The 15,000-nt window shown below is 50.8% G+C and overlaps 1 protein-coding gene and 1 long non-coding RNA gene across 5 annotated transcripts in view; both read left to right on the top strand.

Moving 5' to 3' along the window:
* bcl11aa (BCL11 transcription factor A a) overlaps positions 1-15,000 on the top strand; it is a 64,843-nt gene that overhangs the window by 14,030 nt on the left and 35,813 nt on the right. The gene's annotated exons all lie outside the window — the stretch shown is intronic.
* Positions 11,396-14,663, top strand: LOC127916512 (uncharacterized). Of its 4 annotated transcripts, none has more exons than XR_008095093.1 (4): positions 11,396-11,552; positions 11,814-11,882; positions 12,716-12,739; positions 14,147-14,663. It is a non-coding gene; the product is annotated as an uncharacterized LOC127916512 (long non-coding RNA). The 4 variants fall into 4 exon arrangements; XR_008095092.1 differs by lacking the exon at positions 12,716-12,739 and adding an exon at positions 14,057-14,076 and having other exon boundaries at positions 11,814-11,886; XR_008095090.1 differs by lacking the exon at positions 12,716-12,739 and having other exon boundaries at positions 14,170-14,663.

Genomic DNA, 15,000 nt, shown 5'->3' with positions numbered 1-15,000 from the left:
CAGTTAATCTTACTGCCTAAAAAGTTCATGTACTTAATAATTTATTTGTGTTTTGGATACAGTTTCCCAGATGAATATTAACAACTTTGAAGTGAGCTAGCAAGCCAGGGGTAGGGCTTAGTGTGTGTGTGTGTGTGTGTGTGTGTGTGTGTGTGTGTGTGTGTGTGTGTGTGTGTGTGTGTGTGTGTGTGTGTGTGTGTGTGTCGGTAGTGGATCTGCCCTCTTCCACTTCCCTGTCTCTGGTCTTTGGCCAAGGGCATGCATAATTGATCCCACACGCGCTATCATTTTCTTGATGTAATTGCCTCAGTAAGATATGATGAAATCTAATGGATAATTTATTATTTCAAAATGGGTAAAGAAACAGTGAAATGTCGGAAGGGTTTTAGGGGTGTATGGGTGGTGTGTGTGTGTGTGCGTGTGTAAGGGAATGTGATAATGAGGTGGTAGTAGAGGAGAGGAACAGCAGTGTGTGGTCGAGCGGGAAGAGAAGAGAGGGGTGAGAATGATAGAGGAGAGAGAGAGAAAAGGGGGAGAGAAAAGAAGGGAAAAAAGGAGAGAGAGTTGCCACACTGCTCCACTTTAAATGTGCTGCTTTTCCCCAGTTCCAGATGTAGTGTCCGTCACCACTGTATGTCAAATTTGGAGCCTCGTCGGGGAAAATAAACAGACACTCGCCAGTATATTAGTATATTCTCCCAGTGTGTTTCAACGTCTTAAGCATCACGTATTTAATACCTGGCTGAATGTTGAAGCATGAAAATAATCTGTAATGCCTTGAATGCTTGCCTGACAAAAAGGACGTGAAAAGGCAAGCCACTTTTCTCTCGCATTGCCTGTAAGAACTGAAATACATGTTAAACCTCCACCTCTTTTCTCTCTCCACCCCCTTTCTTCCCCTCGTTCATTCTTCCTGGCCGTTCTTTGCCGAGGAGAATATGTCTCAACACGCTGTGTGCTAGCACGAACAACTGTCTCTCTCGTATGGTGAAGTTGACTGGTTAGAAGAGAGGGAGGGGACACCTGTGCCACAGTTCAAGTCATCCGGGTCCAACACACATCTATATTTGATATGCCAAGAGTAGAAGAGAGAGCGAAGGGGCCAATAGAGGGAGAGAGTGGTTGTGTGGGCCCCATGGAAGCCCCCATGCAGCCACAATTCTGCCCCTATAGTGAAGCAAGGAACGGGGGCTCTAGAGGCCACTGGGTAGGCATAGCAGACAGACAGACTAATAGAATGGCTTTGGGCAAGGAGTGCCCCCCTGAATGCACACACTGAGAGAGGGGGGAGAGAGGGGGAGGGACTATGGCTGATGTCTGATGCTGGTTGTCCATTAACAGATGAACTTGGCAGAGAGCCAACTGTTTGATGAGACGGGTGTCATAGACTGTGTGCTGGGGCTGCTTGCTCCCCCCTCTCGTCCTTTCTTTCACTCTCCTTTCTTTCACTCTCTCTTGTTTTCACTTGCTTTTCCTTTCACACTCGATTTCTTCCTTTCTCTTTATTCCTTCTACCTCTTCTTTTTCTCCCTCCCTCCTTTTCCCTGACTGTACCTGACTACACATCAAATGCTTCCAGGTTCCCTTTTGGCCAAAGGGAATGCCACTGCCCCCCTACCACTCTTCTATGCCCAGAACCAGTTCAGACCGGTTAGCTGGCCTTGCAGCCAGGGCCTCTGTCATCTCGCCTTAACGGAGTAAGGGGAAAGAAAAACAACAGAAACGTCAAAAAGGAAAATGAAAGCTAATATCTGATAATGCAGCTGACCTGAGGGTGCTTAGCTGGTGAATTAAAAGAAATAGAGAGAGGGAGGGAGGCAGAGAAAATGAAAGAGATCAGGGCTTATCAAGGGAGAGGAAAAAAGCAACGGAGAAATGGCAGTGAAATAAGTTTGTCGTTTTTTGGGCCATTTTTCCAGGGTTGTGTTGAAAAGGAAACCGGAGGGAGTTGGAGAGGAGCTGGGAGGATGTGTGTGTGTTAGATCCACATGGCCGTGTATGTGGAAGGCAGACATTAGCAGGAGTTCTTTACCTTTGTACAGTGTGTGATAGTGGGGTGGTACAGCTAGACACTATAGAGTCCAGTGGCAGTTGGTGACGTTTGTTTTTATGAGCATGGCCTTATTTCTATTACAACATATGTGAAAGTGAAAAAGATATAACAAAATATAGCTAGCTCTCTCTCTTGCTTCTCCTTCATGTTTGAAGAAATTAATTTGTTCAAAACTGTTTTCTCTCTCTTTGAGTCATCTACTCACCACATTTTATGTACTGCAGTGCTAGCTAGTTGTAGCTTACACTTTCAGTACTAGATTAATTTTCTGATCCTTTGATTGGGTGGACAACATGTCAGTTCATGCTGCAAGAGCTCTGATAGGTTGGAGGACGTCCTCCGGACGTTGTCATAATTACTGTGCCTATGGAAGTCTATGGAAGGGGGAGAGAACCATGAGCCTCCTAGGTTTTTGTATTGAAGTCATTGTGTCCAGAGGAGGACAGAAGCTCTGTCTACACCATGGTGCTACTCTACAGAGTGCTGTTGAGGATACTGTACCTTATTTGCAAAACAGTGTGTTCTAATCAATTATTTGGTGACGTGAATATATTTAGTATATTTTTATCTAAAAATGATAACTTTTTTAATGTTTCACAATTTTTATTTTTATGTAATTCACTGGCGAGGATGGTCCTCCCCATTCTCCTCTGAGGAGCCTCCACTGATAAAGTCATAAAGCTTCCAAAGATGGTGGATAAATAAAGATGTCTTACTCAGGCCAATTACCATAGAAAACATTTTTCTGCTTAAGGGGAAGCTCTCCCATAGGCACCAATGCAATAGCAGCTGGATATGGTCTGCTTATTTAATTGACTCTATATGAACCAGATAAAAGGAGCCAGGCAGATGTCTTGCTTCCTCTTCTGTCTCTGCCCCCTCCCTGGGTTCAAAAGTCACTGGTAGAAAAGAGGGCGGAGATCATTGCTGGGACGATGGCATCAAACCAAAGCACCTCTCACATTCTAATGCCAGCTTGATGGATGTAGGCAGTATGCAGCAGGCCATGTGCAGTAAGTTGATCCTGGGGCATGCCCTTCTGTCCTCTCCTATCCTGGTTATGTCCTGTCATCATACTCCCTCTCGGACACCTATAGAACTTGGTCATGAGTTCAACCTTTATCCTTCAGGTCAGTCCTTACACATGTCCAGTTCTTTCAATAAGGGTTTCATGAGAGCAGGGTGTTATAAGGCATCCCACATGCCCATGTGTATGGTTGGGATACGTTTCATGCTGTGTTGGTATATTTAGGTGTGGTGGGGTGGTGTCTGTTGGACGTGTTGGTTATGCTGGTATGTGTGCAATACAGTACATTAGAGGTCAGGCAGTTTGTGTGGGTGTGTGTGTCAGTGGGTGAACCAGTGTGTGTGTGTGTGTGTGTGTGTGTGTGTGTGGGTGCCATATGACAGGGCATACGCTATTTGGACATGGTATGAAGGACACACAGCTTTTATATGAAATGTGATCTGGACACTAAGACCAGCCTGGCCAGGCCTGAGAAATGGAGCCTGCAGGTTTAGAGAGAGAGATAGAAGTATGCATAGAAATATAGACACACACACACACACACACACACACAAGCACACACACACATACACACACACACACACACACACACACCATTTTCTCTTGCCCTGGGCTGTCCTGTCTGCAGGGGAGTGGGAAGCTTACTGTCCCTACCCCTGGCCATTGCTCACTTTACTCCTATCCCATAGGCTATTTGTGACCGCATTAGCTGCAATAAAAATGCATTTGAACCTTCCAGCTATGATTGTTGAATAACTTTTTTTTTCTCACTTTCCTAATCTATGTAAACATTTAAATCAGCACAACATGCTTCCTCCTGCGCCAGTGAAATCTCTTCCTCCGGTTTGATTATTTTCTCCCTCTAAACTAGGATTAAAATGTGGATGCCTCCGTTCATCTTTACAGAGCGTGTTGTCATCCCTTAATACAGTTTTACCCTTCCCTCTGGATGCCACCCTCCCACTCCCACAGCAGACAGATAGACAGAGATGCAGGGAGTGAGAGGTGAAGGAGCGACAGGGAGCGAAGGGGAGTCAGGGAGTGAGAGGTGAAGGAGCGACAGGGAGCGAAGGGGAGTCAGGGAGTGAGAGGTGAAGGAGCGACAGGGAGAGAAGGGGAGTCAGGGAGTGAGAGGTGAAGGAGCGACAGGGAGAGAAGGGGAGTCAGGGAGTGAGAGGTGAAGGAGCGACAGGGTGAGAAGGGGAGAGAAGGGGAGTCAGGGAGTGAGAGGTGAAGGAGCGACAGGGAGAGAAGGGGAGTCAGGGAGTGAGAGGTGAAGGAGCGACAGGGAGAGAAGGGGAGAGAAGGGGAGTCAGGGAGTGAGAGGTGAAGGAGCGACAGGGAGAGAAGGGGAGTCAGGGAGTGAGAGGTGAAGGAGCGACAGGGAGAGAAGGGGAGTCAGGGAGTGAGAGGTGAAGGAGCGACAGGGAGCGAAGGGGAGTCAGGGAGTGAGAGGTGAAGGAGCGACAGGGAGAGAAGTCAGGGAGTGAGAGGTGAAGGAGCGACAGGGAGAGAAGGGAGTCAGGGAGTGAGAGGTGAAGGAGCGACAGGGAGAGAAGGGGAGTCAGAGAGTGAGAGGTGAAGGAGCGACAGGGAGAGAAGGGGAGTCAGAGAGTGAGAGGTGAAGGAGCGACAGGGAGAGAAGGGGAGTCAGGGAGTGAGAGGTGAAGGAGCGACAGGGAGAGAAGGGGAGTCAGGGAGTGAGAGGTGAAGGAGCGACAGGGAGAGAAGGGGAGTCAGGGAGTGAGAGGTGAAGGAGCGACAGGGAGAGAAGGGAGAGTCAGGGAGTGAGAGGTGAAGGAGCGACAGGGAGAGAAGGGGAGTCAGGGAGTGAGAGGTGAAGGAGCGACAGGGAGAGAAGGGAGTCAGTGAGTGAGAGGTGAAGGAGCGACAGGGAGAGAAGGGGAGTCAGGGAGTGAGAGGTGAAGGAGCGACAGGGAGCGAAGGGAGTCAGGGAGTGAGAGGTGAAGGAGCGACAGGGAGAGAAGGGGAGTCAGGGAGTGAGAGGTGAAGGAGCGACAGGGAGAGAAGGGGAGTCAGGGAGTGAGAGGTGAAGGAGCGACAGGGAGAGAAGGGGAGTCAGGGAGTGAGAGGTGAAGGAGCGACAGGGAGAGAAGGGGAGTCAGGGAGTGAGAGGTGAAGGAGCGACAGGGAGAGAAGGGGAGTCAGAGAGTGAGAGGTGAAGGAGCGACAGGGAGAGAAGGGGAGTCAGAGAGTGAGAGGTGAAGGAGCGACAGGGAGAGAAGGGGAGTCAGGGAGTGAGAGGTGAAGGAGCGACAGGGAGAGAAGGGGAGTCAGGGAGTGAGAGGTGAAGGAGCGACAGGGAGAGAAGGGGAGTCAGGGAGTGAGAGGTGAAGGAGCGACAGGGAGAGAAGGGGAGTCAAGGAGTGAGATGTGAAGGAGCGACAGGGAGAGAAGGGAGTCAGGGAGTGAGAGGTGAAGGAGCGACAGGGAGAGAAGGGGAGTCAGGGAGTGAGAGGTGAAGGAGCGACAGGGAGAGAAGGGAGTCAGGGAGTGAGAGGTGAAGGAGCGACAGGGAGAGAAGGGGGAGTCAGGGAGTGAGAGGTGAAGGAGCGACAGGGAGAGAAGGGGAGTCAGGGAGTGAGAGGTGAAGGAGCGACAGGGAGAGAAGGGGAGTCAGGGAGTGAGAGGTGAAGGAGCGACAGGGAGAGAAGGGGAGTCAGGGAGCGAGAGGTGAAGGAGCGACAGGGAGAGAAGGGGAGTCAGGGAGTGAGAGGTGAAGGAGCGACAGGGAGAGAAGGGGAGTCAGGGAGTGAGAGGTGAAGGAGCGACAGGGAGAGAAGGGAGTCAGAGAGTGAGAGGTGAAGGAGCGAAAAGGGAGAGAAGGGGAGTCAGGGAGTGAGAGGTGAAGGAGCGACAGGGAGAGAAGGGAGTCAGGGAGTGAGAGGTGAAGGAGTGACAAGGAGAGAAGGGGAGTCAGGGAGTGAAAGGTGAAGGAGCGACAGTGAGAGAAGGGGAGTCAGGGAGTGAGAGGTGAAGGAGCGACAGGGAGAGAAGGGGAGTCAGGGAGTGAGAGGTGAAGGAGCGACAGGGAGAGAAGGGGAGTCAGGGAGTGAGAGGTGAAGGAGCGACAGGGAGAGAAGGGGAGTCAGGGAGTGAGAGGTGAAGGAGCGACAGGGAGAGAAGGGGAGAGAAGGGGAGTCAGGGAGTGAGAGGTGAAGGAGCGACAGGGAGAGAAGGGGAGTCAGGGAGTGAGAGGTGAAGGAGCGACAGGGAGAGAAGGGGAGTCAGGGAGTGAGAGGTGAAGGAGCGACAGGGAGAGAAGGGGAGTCAGGGAGTGAGAGGTGAAGGAGCGACAGGGAGAGAAGGGGAGAGAAGGGGAGTCAGGGAGTGAGAGGTGAAGGAGCGACAGGGAGAGAAGGGGAGTCAGGGAGTGAGAGGTGAAGGAGCGACAGGGAGAGAAGGGGAGTCAGAGAGTGAGAGGTGAAGGAGCGACAGGGAGAGAAGGGGAGTCAGGGAGTGAGAGGTGAAGGAGCGACAGGGAGAGAAGGGGAGTCAGGGAGTGAGAGGTGAAGGAGCGACAGGGAGAGAAGGGGAGTCAGGGAGTGAGAGGTGAAGGAGCGACAGGGAGAGAAGGGGAGTCAGGGAGTGAGAGGTGAAGGAGCGACAGGGAGAGAAGGGGAGTCAGGGAGTGAGAGGTGAAGGAGCGACAGGGAGAGAAGGGGAGTCAGGGAGTGAGAGGTGAAGGAGCGACAGGGAGAGAAGGGGATTCAGAGAGTGAGAGGTGAAGGAGCGACAGGGAGAGAAGGGGAGTCAGGGAGTGAGAGGTGAAGGAGCGACAGGGAGAGAAGGGGAGTCAGGGAGTGAGAGGTGAAGGAGCGACAGGGAGAGAAGGGGAGTCAGGGAGTGAGAGGTGAAGGAGTGACAAGGAGAGAAGGGGAGTCAGGGAGTGAAAGGTAAAGGAGCAACAGGGAGAGAAGGGGAGTCAGGGAGTGAGAGGTGAAGGAGCGACAGGGAGAGAAGGGGAGTCAGGGAGTGAGAGGTGAAGGAGCGACAGGGAGAGAAGGGGAGTCAGGGAGTGAGAGGTGAAGGGGCGACAGGGAGAGAAGGGGAGTCAGGGAGTGAGAGGTGAAGGAGCGACAGGGAGAGAAGGGGAGAGAAGGGGAGTCAGGGAGTGAGAGGTGAAGGAGCGACAGGGAGAGAAGGGGAGTCAGGGAGTGAGAGGTGAAGGAGCGACAGGGAGAGAAGGGGAGTCAGGGAGTGAGAGGTGAAGGAGCGACAGGGAGAGAAGGGGAGTCAGGGAGTGAGAGGTGAAGGAGCGACAGGGAGAGAAGGGGAGTCAGGGAGTGAGAGGTGAAGGAGCGACAGGGAGAGAAGGAGAGTCAGGGAGTGAGAAAAGAGGAATTTGAAAGAGAAGTAAAGGATGGACAGAGAGAGAGAGAGAGAGAGAGGGAGGGAGGTTACGGGTCAGAGAGAAGGAAGAAGACAGGGAGGATGAAGAGGGAGAAAGTGAATCAGGTAGAGGGTACAATGTATTGGGGTCCATATTGTTTCCCCACTGTGTTGTGTGTGTTCATGGTTTTGTAGTATTATTGTACAGAGGGCAGATCCCTGTAGGCACCCAATGTTCAGCTAATGGGGTCAGGTGTGTGTAAACCTTGGTGTGTCTATGATATATGGATTATCTTTACTGTGGCATATTTAGTTTGGGTGCTGTCGCTGGTCAGTGGTGTGAATGATGAATGGAGATGTCCACCAGATTCACCCGAGCACCTGTGGTCCCTCGCTCTCCTGCGGTGGGCCTTAGATACGGGTCTAGCCCCGGCCGGGTGGCGTGTGCATGAGGGGGATTGGTTCGGGATAAAGAAACAAATACTTTAATTTCTGTCTTTCTTTGATGAAAGGTGTGATTGTTCTGCTAGTGTTGGATTTCATTCCAAAATGCACATTTAGATGAAGGGGTCTGCTAGCATACTACATTTACATTTGAGTCATTTAGCAGATGCTCTTATCCAGAGTGGCTTACAGGCACAATTAGGGTTAAGGGCACACCAGCAGATTGTTCACCTAGTCAGCTCAGGAATTCGAACCAGCAACCTTTCAGTTACTGGCCCAACGCTCTAACCCGCTAGGCTACCTGCCTACTCTCGCTCTGCTTGGTGGGTCTGTGGAATGGAATGGTCCAAGTATTTACAGCAGGCCTGGTCGGGAAGCCTCTCTCAGCCCTCTGTTGACTTTGGGCTGGTCCGTGTCCTGCTGAAGTGCTTTTTATTAACACCCCTGAACAAGAGCCTTTTAGTGGTTGCGTGTGTGTGTGTGTGTGCATCTGTCTCTGTGTGTGTGTGTGTGTGTGTGTGTGTGTGTGTGTGTGTGTGTGTGTGTGTGTGTGTGTGTGTGTGTGTGTGTGTGTGTGTGTGTGTGTGTGTGTGTGTGTGTGCGTGCGTGTGTGTGTGTGTGCGTGTGCGTGTGTGTGTGCTCATACGATTCATGTTTGCACATGCAAGCTTAAGCCAATGCCTATTGTTTTCTTAAGGGCTTCTTCAAAGATATCCACATCTGACTCAACCTCCTCAATAGAGCTGTCAACCACTTACAGCTTCATTCTAACATAAAATGCCACTGTACATTCTCTGATGAAGCATTTCTTGGAGTCTTAAAGGGATAGTTTGGGATTTTGCCAATAAAGCCCTTTATCTGCTTCCTCAGAGTCAGATGAACTCTTATATACCATTTGTATGTGTCTGCGTGCAGTTCAAAGGAGGTTTCCAACTAGACTGAAGTCTATGGGAATAGCTAGCAGAAGCTACCTCCAACTTCCTCCATAATGGACAATGGACTCAGAGACATAACAATGGTATCCACAACTTCATCTGACTGGGGAAAGTCCAGTACTATCCCTTTAATAGCATAGTGTACAGTTTGTGTTCATAGTTGTGGTCTTGTTGACTTGAAGTCCTTTGTCTGCATCAGAGCTGGATCCTATAGCTATTGTAGTTTGTCTGTGTTTGTTTATTACCTCTTTATGTGCCTCAGGCCCACTCTTCAATCTCTCTCCTCTCCCTCTCCCTCTCCCTCTCCCTCTCCCTCTCCCTCTCCTCTCTCTCTCTCTCTCTCTCTCTCTCTCTCTCTCTCTCTCTCTCTCTCTCTCTCTCTCTCTCTCTCTCTCTCTCTCTCTCTCTCTCGTTCTATCTATGTCTCCGTCCGTTGTGTGTTTTACAGTTCAGCTCTCCAGGCGCCATGGGGCATGTGTAGGTGTGTGTGTGGTCTTTTGGAGTGTTCCGTTTTTGTAACTAAGTGTGTGACTCGGTCAACTCTGACTTCTGGGAGGCTGCAGCAGAAAGATGCCAATGCCCGGGATGAGTTATACTCTGGAGAGTGTGTGTGTGTGTGTGTGTGTGTGTGTGTGTGTGTGTGTGTGTGTGTGTGTGTGTGTGTGTGTGTGTGTGTGTGTGTGTGTGTGTGTGTGTGTGTGTGTGTGTGTGTGTGTGTGTGTGGGTGTGTGTGTGTGTCAAACAGATCTGTGTCTGGGTGCACTTGCTAGGTCCCAGGCCTGGCTCTTTGTGTGTATACCTTCATAGTTTCACTGTAGTTTTCTTTCTTTTTTCTCTCTCTCTCTCTGTCTCTCTTCTTTCTTTCTCTCTCTCTCTCTCTCTCTCTCTCTCTCTTCTTTCTCTCTCTCTCTCTCTCTCTCTCTCTCTCTCTCTCTCTCTCTCTTCTTTCTCTCTCTCTTGCTCTGTCTTCCTCTCTCTCTCTCTCTCTCTCTCTCTCTCTCTCTCTCTCTCTCTCTCTCTCTCTCTCTCTCTCTCTCTCTCTCTCTCTCTCTCTTCTTTACTCTCTCTTGCTCTGTCTTCCTCTCTCTCTCTCTCTCTCTCTCTCTCTCTCTCTCTCTCTCTCTCTCTCTCTCTCTCTCTCTCTCTCTCTCTCTCTCTCTTAACTCTCTCTCTTGCTCTATCTTCCTCTCTCTCTCTCTCTCTCTGTCTCTCTCTCTCTCTCTCTCTCTCTCTCTCTCTCTCTCTCTCTCTCTCTCTCTCTCTCTCTCTCTCTCTCTCTCTCTCACCGTGTTGTTGTTGTCTTCACCTCTTTGTAGCAGTAAATACCCTTGTTACCCGACACAGATACACTTTTCTACTTGACCGGGCAGAGAGAGAGCAGGGCTGACGGGGTATTCTCCGGTGACCCCCTGCCCTCCGGTTTGAAGGACAGAGTTAACACACTAACACACTGTGCCCATGTTTCTGTGCCTCTCCTATCTTTATTTATTTATCTCCTGGAACTCAGAGATGAAACGCTGGTTTAATCTTTGACATCATATCCAAACCAGCCTTTTCCAGCTGAGGGAATCCTCTTGGGTGTGTGTTACTGTGAGTGAGTGTGTGTGTGTGAGAGCGTGTGTGTAAATATTTCAGTTTTATTTGGTTGGTTTTGCTCTAAGTTTCCTCCTTTATAGTAATACTGTAGACACACAAAGCAGGGAGTAACTACTCATATAGTCATTCATTGTAATTTCCTCTCTCCTAACCTCAGTGATGTTAATAGTGACTATGCCCTTTTAATAGGATTTACCATGTAATGCTACTAATAGTTTAGACAGAATTATCTTTTAATGTACGTCTAAAGGCTAATAAAACCTAGCAATGTTTATTGCTTGTGCCCACGCACGCACGCACACACACATGCACATGCACGCGCACGCGCGCGCACACACACACACACACACACACGCACACACACACAGACCACTCTGTACCGAGTTCTGCCAAGTCGGAACGGCAGGCTGCCAGTAAAAGGCCTGTGATTGGGCTGTGATCATATGTCAACACAAGGTTAGCCAACCATAGCGTCCAGAGTGCCCCCCTCCCCACAGCCCTCATTTAGATCATAAGGGTTAATTAGCTGAACACGGCCCCCTGCCACCACCACCACCACCGACCACCAGCACACCACAGAGGAGCTCCCCGCTCAGACCAAGACCAGCACCAGAAAGTACTAGCGCTGAGGCTAAAGCTGTGGCCCATGTTAGCACAATCACTAGCACAGACGCCACAGCTGCTGCTCATATGAGCTGTCTGTCACTTGTGCTAAGCTAAGGTTAACTCCACCACTACTACTAATACCACTTACTTCCTCTCATGTACATCTGTTGCTGTGGCCCTGGGGAATAGCTGGGACAAGGCAGTGTAGAGAGATAATAGGACTGTATTGTGCTGGGGCTAGGTCAGTGTATTGTGCTGGGGCTAGGTCAGTGTATTGTGTGGTGCTCGGTCAGTGTATTGTGCTGGGGCTAGGTCAGTGTATTGTGCTGGGGCTAGGTCAGTGTATTGTGCTGGGGCTAGGTCAGTGTATTGTGCCAGTGTATTGTGCTGGGGCTAGGTCAGTGTATTGTGTGGTGCTAGGTCAGTGTATTGTGCTGGGGCTAGGTCAGTGTATTGTGTGGTGCTAGGTCAGTGTATTGTGTGGTGCTAGGTCAGTGTATTGTGCTGGGGCTAGGTCACTGTATTGTGTGGTGCTAGGGTCAGTGTATTGTGCTGGGGCTAGGTCAGTGTATTGTGCTGGGGCTAGGTCACTGTATTGTGTGGTGCTAGGTCAGTGTATTGTGCTGGGGCTAGGTCAGTGTATTGTGTGGTGCTAGGTCAGTGTATTGTGCTGGTGGGTCTGTATTGTGTGGGGCAGTATGTTTTGCTGGGGCTAGGTCAGTGTATTGTGCTGGGGCTAGGTCATTGTGCTCTAGGTCAGTGTATTGTGTGGTAGGTCAGTATATTTTGCTGGGGCTAGTCAGTGTATTGTGCTGGGGCTAGGTCAGTGTATTGTGTGGTGCTAGGTCAGTGTATTGTGTGGTGCAAGGTCAGTGTATTGTGTATGGGCTAGGTCAGTATTTTTGCTGGAGCTAGGTCAGTGTATTTTGCTGGGGCTAGGTCAGTGTATTGCGCTGGGGCTAGGTCAGTGTATTTTGCTGGGGCTAGGTCAGTGTATTGTGCTGGGGCTAGGTTAAGTGTGTATTGTGCTATGGCTAGGTCAGTGTTTTTCTCTCTCTATGTGCTGGGGCAGTGTATTGTGCTGGGGCTAGGTCAGTGCATTTTTGCTGGGGCTCAGTGTATTTTGCTGGGGCTAAGTCAGTGTATTGTGCTGGGGCTGGGTCAGTGTATTGTGTGGGGCTAGGTCAGTGTATTTTGCTGGGGCTAAGTCAGTGTATTTTGCTGGGCTAAGTCAGTGTATTGTGTAGGGGCTAGGTCAGTGTATTGTGTGGGGCTAGGTCAGTGTACTTTGCTGGGGCTAGGTCAGTGTATTGTGCTGGGGCTAGGTCAGTGTATTGTGCTGGGGCTAGGTTAGTGTATTGTGCTGGGGCTAGGTCAGTGTATTGTGCTGGGGCTAGGTTAGTGTATTGTGCTGGGGCTAGGTTAGTGTATTGTGCTGGGGCTAGGTTAGTGTATTGTGCTGGGGCTAGGTCAGTGTATTTTGCTGGGGCTAAGTCAGTGTATTGTGCTGGGGCTGGGTCAGTGTATTGTGTGGGGCTAGGTCAGTGTATTTTGCTGGGGCTAAGTCAGTGTATTGTGTATGGGCTAGGTCAGTGTATTGTGTGGGGCTAGGTCAGTGTACTTTGCTGGGGCTAGGTCATGTTTGTGTGGGGCTAGGTCAGTGTATTGTGCTGGGGCTAGGTTAGTGTATTGTGCTGGAAGGTCAGTGTATTGTGCTGGGGCTAGGTCAGTGTATTGTGCTGGGGCTAGGTTAGTGTATTGTGCTGGGGCTAGGTTAGTGTATTGTGCTGGGGCTAGGTTAGTGTATTTTGCTTGGGCTAGATCAGTGTATTGTGCTGGGGCTAGGTTAGTGTACTGTGCTGGGGCTAGTTCAGTTCATTGTATTGTGCTGGGGCTAGGTCATTGTATTGTGCTGGGGCTAGGTCAGTGTATTGTGCTGGGGCTAGGTCAGTGTATTGTGCTGGGGCTAGGTCAGTGTATTGTTGGGGCTAGGTCAGTGTATTGTGCTGGGGCTAATCAGTGTATTGTGCTGGGGCTATGTAATTGTGCTGGGGCTAGGTCAGTGTATTGTGCTGGGGCTAGGTCTGTATTGTGCTGGGGCTAGGTCAGTGTATTGTGCTGGGGCTAGGTCAGTGTATTTGCTGGGGCTGGGTGTATTGTGCTGGGGCTAGGTCAGTGTATTGTGCTGGGGCTAGGTCAGTGTATTGTGCTATAGGTCAGTGCTGGGGCTAGGTCAGTGTATTGTGCTGGGGCTAGGTCAGTGTATTGTGCTGGGGCTAGGTCAGTGTATTGTGCTGGGGCTGCCAGTCAGTGTATTGTGCTGGGGCTGGGTCAGTGTATTGTGCTGGGGCTAGGTCAGTGTATTGTGCTGGGGCTAGGTCAGTGTATTGTGCTGGGGCTAGGTCAGTGTATTGTGCTGGGGCTAGGTCAGTGTATTGTGCTGGGGCTAGGTCAGTGTATTGTGCTGGGGCTAGGTCAGTGTATTGTGCTGGGGCTAGGTCAGTGTATTGTGCTGGGGCTAGGTCAGTGTATTGTGCTGGGGCTAGGTCAGTGTATTGCTGCCCGGGCTAGGTCAGTGACCTGGGGCTAGGTCAGTGTATTGTGCTGGGGCTGTGGTCAGTGTATTGTGCTGGGGCTAGGTCAGTGTATTGTGCTGGGGCTAGGTCAGTGTATTGTGCTGGGGCTGGTCAGTGTATTGTGCTGGGGCTAGGTCAGTGTATTGTGCTGGGGCTAGGTCAGTGTATTGTGCTGGGGCTAGGTCAGTGTATTGCTGTGGGGCTAGGTCAGTGTAGTGCTGGGACTGGTCAGTGTATTGTGCTGATAATCAGACTGTATTGTGCTGGGGCTAGGTCAGTGTATTGTGGTCTGGGGCTAGGTCAGTGTATTGTGCTGGGGCTGGTCAGTGTATTGTGCTGGGGCTGGTCAGTGTATTGTGCTGGGGCTAGTGTGTATTGTGCTGGGGCTGGGTCAGTGTATTGTGCTGGGGCTAGGTCAGTGTATTGTGCTGGGGCTAGGTCAGTGTATTGTGCTGGGGCTGGTCAGGTGTATTGTGCTGGGGCTAGGTCAGTGTATTGTGTGGGGCTAGGTCAGTGTATTGTGCTGGGGCTAGGTCAGTGTATTGTGTGGGGCTAGGTCAGTGTATTGTGTGGTGCTAGGTCAGTGTATTGTGCTGGGGCTAGGTCAGTGTATTGTGTGGTGCTAGGTCAGTGTATTGTGCTGGGGCTAGGTCAGTGTATTGTGCTGGGGCTAGGTCAGTGTATTGTGCTGGGGCTAGGTCAGTGTATTGTGCTGGGGCTAGGTCAGTGTATTGTGCTGGGGCTAGGTCAGTGTATTGTGCTGGGGCTAGGTCAGTGTATTGTGCTGGGGCTAGGTCAGTGTATTGTGCTGGGGCTAGGTCAGTGTATTGTGCTGGGGCTAGGTCAGTGTATTGTGCTGGGGCTAGGTCAGTGTATTGTGCTGGGGCTAGGTCAGTGTATTGTGCTGGGGCTAGGTCAGTGTATTGTGCTGGGGCTAGGTCAGTGTATTGTGCTGGGGCTAGGTCAGTGTATTGTGCTGGGGCTAGGTCAGTGTATTGTGCTGGGGCTAGGTCAGTGTATTGTGCTGGGGCTAGGTCAGTGTATTTTGCTGGGGCTAGGTCAGTGTATTGTGCTGGGGCTAGGTCAGTGTATTGTGCTGGGGCTAGGTCAGTGTATTGGGGCTGGTCAGTGTATTGTGCTGGGGCTAGGTCAGTGTATTGTGTATGGGGCTAGGTCAGTGTATTGTGCTGGGGCTAGGTCAGTGGTGCTGGGGCTAGGTCAGTGTATTGTGCTGGGGCTAGGTCAGTGTATTGTGCTGGGGCTAGGTCAGTGTATTGTGCTGGGGCTAGGTCAGTGTATTGTGCTGGGGCTAGGTATGTATTGTGCTGGGGCTAGGTCAGTGTATTGTGCTGGGGCTAGGTCAGTGTATTGTGCTGGGGCTAGGTCAGTGTATTGTGCTGGGGCTAGGTC

This window comes from Oncorhynchus keta, chromosome 36 (assembly GCF_023373465.1).
Source record: "Oncorhynchus keta strain PuntledgeMale-10-30-2019 chromosome 36, Oket_V2, whole genome shotgun sequence".
Taxonomy (NCBI): domain Eukaryota; kingdom Metazoa; phylum Chordata; class Actinopteri; order Salmoniformes; family Salmonidae; genus Oncorhynchus; species Oncorhynchus keta.
The sequence above is the reverse complement of the archived record's forward strand: the minus strand, read 5'-3'. Positions and strand labels throughout refer to the sequence as shown.